Genomic DNA, 6,000 nt, shown 5'->3' with positions numbered 1-6,000 from the left:
GATGTTTAATATAGGGATGCACGATATATCGGCAACAAATCGTTATCGGCCGATAAATGATTATTTTTGATGTTATCGGTCCAATAAGAAAATTTGACCGATATAGTCAAGCCGATAGATAATGTATTATTTCCTTCAGCTGAGACGGACGCGCTGTCCACCATGATGGGTTTGAATTGCTCTAAATATGTTTGGAATCACTTCGAAAAGGAAAATACAGTTATGTGCAACATGTGCAGCGCAAGTCTTCTATAATCTACATAAAATGATAATGAGAATAGAATAGGCTGTAAAAGAGCATTGTGTTTCAGCGCGTTTGTTGAGGGAAGAGCGCGCCCACGAGTTACACCTTCATGACGAGCACAGTCAAGTTCGCTTGTGCATTCACAGCCTTTTGTGCCATTGTAAGTTGTAATATTATATTTATTATTATTCTGTGTATGTAATATCATATAGGATGCGTTTGGTTGAGTTAATAAACGATGCAGTAAAGCACTTCATTGTACCGGTCTTTAGCTTCAGTGCGCGCCCACGGAGTTACACCTTCATGACAAGCACAGTCAAGTTCGCTTGTGCATTCACAGCCTTTTGTGCCATTGTAAGTTGTAATATTATATTTATTATTCTGTGTATATAATCTCATATAGGATGCGTTTGGTTGAGTTAATTAACGATGCAGTAAAGCACTTCATTGTACCAGTCTTTAGCTTCAGCACGCGCATTTCAAACAGAAATGCACAGCATTAATAACTACTGGGACTGTCCTATACATAACACTGTAATGAGAATAGTTTTGTTATAAAACGTTGTGAATTATCTGGGTTTAGTTGTGTTTCAGCTGTTGTGGGAAGTGTCCACAACGCATTCTGACCAGCACAGTCAAGTTCGCTTGTGCATTTGCGTCAATTTAAGCATATGTAAGTCGTAATAGTAGTTTTTGTAATATAAACATCTGATTAATGTCATATAGGATGCGTTTCATAAGTCAATAACCCGCAGTGCTTCATTGTACCGGTAATCATCTTCAGTTTCACCTTCTGCACGCTCTCAAACAGCTAAGGGAAGAGCATCCACAGGAGTTATAGGCCTTCACCTATGCGTGATTTTGTGCAAATATAAGTTGTAATATTATATTTATTTTGTATAAATATCTGATTGTTCTCATATATGATGCGTTTAGTTGTTAATTAACCTTCTCAGCGCTTCAGTTTACGGTTGTTCGTTCATTCTCTCCAGCTTCAGCGCGCGCTCTCAAACAGCAACATTATTCCCAATAGACTAGACTAATATTAAAGATGTTTACTATTACTGTAATATTAAACATATATTTTTTCAAAAACACAGAAGCATTATTTTTAATAACTAGCACTTTTATTGTTCTCGTATCATTTCCATCAACAATGTGGTTTGATTAAAACCATTTCCTTAATGTCTGTGCGGAGGCTATTTCATGCACTTGCATTCTGATTCTTTATTATGCAGCCTAAGCAATGCTGTTCAATAACTTGTTTGCATTATTTAGGTATATTATTTTTATTTTTTAGGCAATAGAATTTTTGGTAACATTTTACAAATAAGATCTAATTTGTTAATGCATTAACTAACACGAACAAACAGAGAACAATAACCTTTGTTAATGTTAGTAATAAAATGTTTGTTCTTTGGATCTGAAAATGTTGAGATTAACATGAACTAAAATGAATAAATCCTGTTTAAGTATTGTTAATTAATTGTTGGTTAACTAATGCTAAAAAAAATTAAACCTTATTGTAAAGTGTTACCATTTTTTTTATAAAGTAAGTTGGCCATAGGAGTGTAAAATTAATTTGTAAAGGTAAGGAATCTTACACTGGTTCAAATAGGCTACTGTACTGTATAGGTTTGATTTATGTGGAAGTGTTTGGGGCATGGCTTTTAATGGTGAGCCTTTTGTTTTTGTAATCAGGCTCTCAAAGTTTATTAAAATTTGTATTTAGATTTATCAACCAATATATCGGTTATCGGCTTTCAAATATAAAGAATTATCAGTTATCAGTATCAGCCAAAATGTTCATATCGGTGCATCCCTACCAATAAGTCATTGCGTCACTGAATAAAATAGCTGATTTCTCTGGATTTAAACATTGCTGGAAAGATTTGGGATAATTTAAATACAAATGTCAAGTTCTAGTGATTTTTGGAAAGTTTAATCTAAAAATCTTACATATTCGGTCTTCAACTATGCAATGAAAAAATAGAAATCGCACAGTTATATATTGAACAAATATAACACAGTGTTTCCCCTAGGTTTACAGCTTTGGGGAGGGGGGGGGGGGCGCTCCCGAAACTACTAGTGTTGCGGAGCGGGAGTGTTACGGATACGTAGTGTTGCCATAGACGATAAATTAATTTGGTAAATAAATATAAACAACATTTATTTATACATCACACAACTATTTACAACACTAAAGAGGTTGGCTTTGCTTGAGTTGTTTCTCCGGATTTTGTTGCTTTTAAGAAAAAAAAATTTTTTTTTGCCCGTTTAGGTTTGTCACCTCCTCCATTGCATTTTTACATTTTTACCACTAAAGTTATTACACGCAAATCCGTGTTTTTTGTTTTGTTTTGGGGAATATATTTCAGGGCTCAATGCTAAGGATTTTTTTCAGGGGTTCAAATTTGTACTTGCCCTGCCAGAATTTTCACTGGTCCCACCACAAAAAAAACTGATAAATAAAATAAAATAGGCCTAGTATTGTTTTTGAGCCATGTAAGCTTAATAAATAAGGTTATGACTCTAAAAACTAATATCCTAACTCATATAATTGTTTAATATTGTTAAAGACAGTCAGTAATAAAATAAGAACAAATAATCAAATTACGAGCAAAAGCACAAATAAATACAGCAGAACAAACTTATAAAAAATAAATAAACAGTTATTTTCATGTAGGTCTAAACTAGATTGTCAGGTACAAAAATAGTAATCAAATGTAAAATATCACTGCATAGTCTGCATGAAATTATGTCACTGAATATAAATATAGATTAACTCTTATTAAAAGTTATTCAGTCAAGAGCAGTGAGTGATTTTTTTTTTTGTCTTTTGTTATCTCAATATTTATATAGCCAATGACGAAATTTTCCGGCTTTCCGTATGTTCACTGTTATACAGTAAGGGGCGCTGTAACGAATTTCCTGCACGAGAACAGAATCTCCTGATCAAAACACACAACACAGCCGAAGAAGCAGCAACTCGTGATATCATGTGTAAGCAGATGTACATGTAAAATAAGGCAATCATCACCATTAAACAGCATATAAATCACAACTGCCTAATGTTATTGAATGAAATGTCAACCCAGGACGAGTTCTAGGACTGTCAAGCTTTGGGGTGTTGATGGACTCGATCTACAACATCTGTGTTTTGTTCATCATTCGGACGTAACGTTAGTCTTTTAGAAAAACGTGATTTTTTCAGCTTTATGCTCAAAATGTTGCATTTTCATGAAACTTGCAACATTCAAGTGTTAAAAAATTATATATAAAAAATAATATATGAAGCTGGAATAAAACAGTGGGTCTGTTCTTTCTTTTGATATATTAAATGTTTAGATATTCTGTGGGCCATTAAAACTTGTGAAAATGACCATAAATGCTTGCGGTGACTGGCAAATTTCATGTTTACGTTCATTTAAAAGACCTAATCAAGTATGTTTACGATGATACTCAACAAGACAGTCATTTTGATATAATTTTGTGTGAATATTCGCGCGCTGTGAGACGCGTGGCCGTGTGTGTGTGTGTGTGTGTTGTGTTGCTGCCCTTCGCGAGTATCAAACTGAGAGACACTCTCGTCTATGAGCGCTTGAATATTTAAATTGCCAAGGCTTAAAAATGCGCAAATGATCAACTTCCGTGAAGATGCAGCTCTGGCCCGAGTGTCTTTCACGCTGCCACTGGACCATCGGGCAATTCTTATTGTCGACTGTAATGACAAATATTTTTTGTCATTCATTCATTCAGGGGGGGCGGGGGGTCGTTTTGGGAGGGCGGGGCGCCCCCCCCAAAACAATGGTAGGGGAAACACTGTAACATTAACTCAATCTGACTGATTTACTATTAACTGAACAGTATATTTCATGTGATATGTTACTTACCTCGATACTGCTCCATTCATTCCCCATTTCACATAAAAAGAAAACAAACATAAATTAGTCCATGATACTGCATTCCCCTATTTGACACATACTTTTAAAAATGACACTAATTTCACGTTTGGACATACTTTTTTTAAACTAACAGTCTCCTGAACATATTACAAATTTGATTACTTTCAAAAATATACATTAATAACTTACAGCCTAACTAATTTCCCTATTTTAAACATGAAAAACCTGTCACTATTTTATCTTTAATAAAAAATAAGAACAGCCTAACTAATTTCCCTATTTTAAACATGAAAAACCTGTCACTGTTTTATCTTTAATAAAAAATAAGAACAGCCTAACTAATTTCCCTATTTTAAACATGAAAAATCTCTCACTATTTTATCTTTAATAAAAAATAAGAACAAAGATACATATTACATAAATAAACATTCCTTTATTTTTCAGCTGCAGTAGGTGTATTTAACAGTAGCATTCAAGAAATTGAACAAATATAAAAATTCAACACTACATTTTTCATTAACATTAATAGGATTGTTTGCATTACTTTGCTTCTATTTTTTATTATAATCTGTCTATTTTTTCCTACTATGTAAGTCAATAGAGACCAGCAACTGTTTAGTTACCCACATTCTTCAAAATATCTTCTCATGGGTTCCTCACAAGAGAAATCAATACAGGTTTGGAACAACATTAGAGTAAATAATGACAGAATTTTCTTTTTTGGGTAAACTATCCATTTAAGGACAATCAGCAGCATGTTTACTATTAGGATGCTGTAACTTTAACACTTGCAAATATCTAACATTCAGATTCTCTTTTATGAACTGCACTGTCCTGTGAGCATAACACCCGTTTCACACATACTCCGTCTGCAGTGCGTGTGCGGTGCAGGAGCAGCACGCGACTGATCCGCGGCTGTATACCACAAACACAGCATTTATTCATTATTTTTTTTATTTAAAATCCAAAAGTTGTTACTGAACATGGCTTGTCACAATTGCAATTCTCTTTGTTTACACTTTCATAGATATGTTTTAACGTAGTACATTTAAACAACGTTTTATTCAACTAATTACTTTATATTTATATAGGCTACTTTAGATTTAGCTCACACAAGTGGCAAAACATTTAAATTTAACTTATAGCCTATAAACATTTTAAATTAGAAACTTACAATAGGCTATACAAAAACAGCCGACTCTCGTCTTTTCTTTCGTTTTTAAACCCTTTTAAAAGCAGGTCATAAAGACCTTTGTTTTTCCACCTCCAGGAACGTACGTGCTCTCCATTATTTCAATTTTTTACCTAAATGCCATGTAAGGTGTCGTTTCCTTGCTTTAACCAAGAAAAAAAAGTAATGTGTTGACTTTGAAACAGAGTATATTTTAAATTATATGCATCTGTGGTAAAATTACTAGATTTTCGCGTCAATACATGTTTATTTTAAAGCGAACAATGTGCTGTCACTTTAATTCCGCAGTGCAGCACAGCAAAAAATAGACTCGTTACGGAAACGATCGCCAGACTGCTGCAGACACACCGCATCTGGAACGGACTGACGGACAGCATCCGTGTGCAGTGTGAAAACTGTAATCCGTTAACATGGGTACGGAAAAAAATACACACCGCATACGCACTGCAAACGGAGTATGTGTGAAACGGGCATAACTCTACCTCTGCATTAACATGTGATGTGCATGTTTTAACTAGATTTACCTTAGATCAGTTCTGAAAATCTTCTGAAACACAGGAAAATAGACAAAATTCAGTTCACAGAGCATTGAAAAGCAATTACACACAAAAATAATTATCATATAAATGAATTATTCTATTATAATAATTAATACATAA

This window comes from Gobio gobio (genome assembly GCF_949357685.1).
Source record: "Gobio gobio genome assembly, chromosome: 1".
NCBI classification, from domain to species: Eukaryota; Metazoa; Chordata; class Actinopteri; order Cypriniformes; family Gobionidae; genus Gobio; species Gobio gobio.
This window is presented reverse-complemented; position numbering follows the sequence as displayed.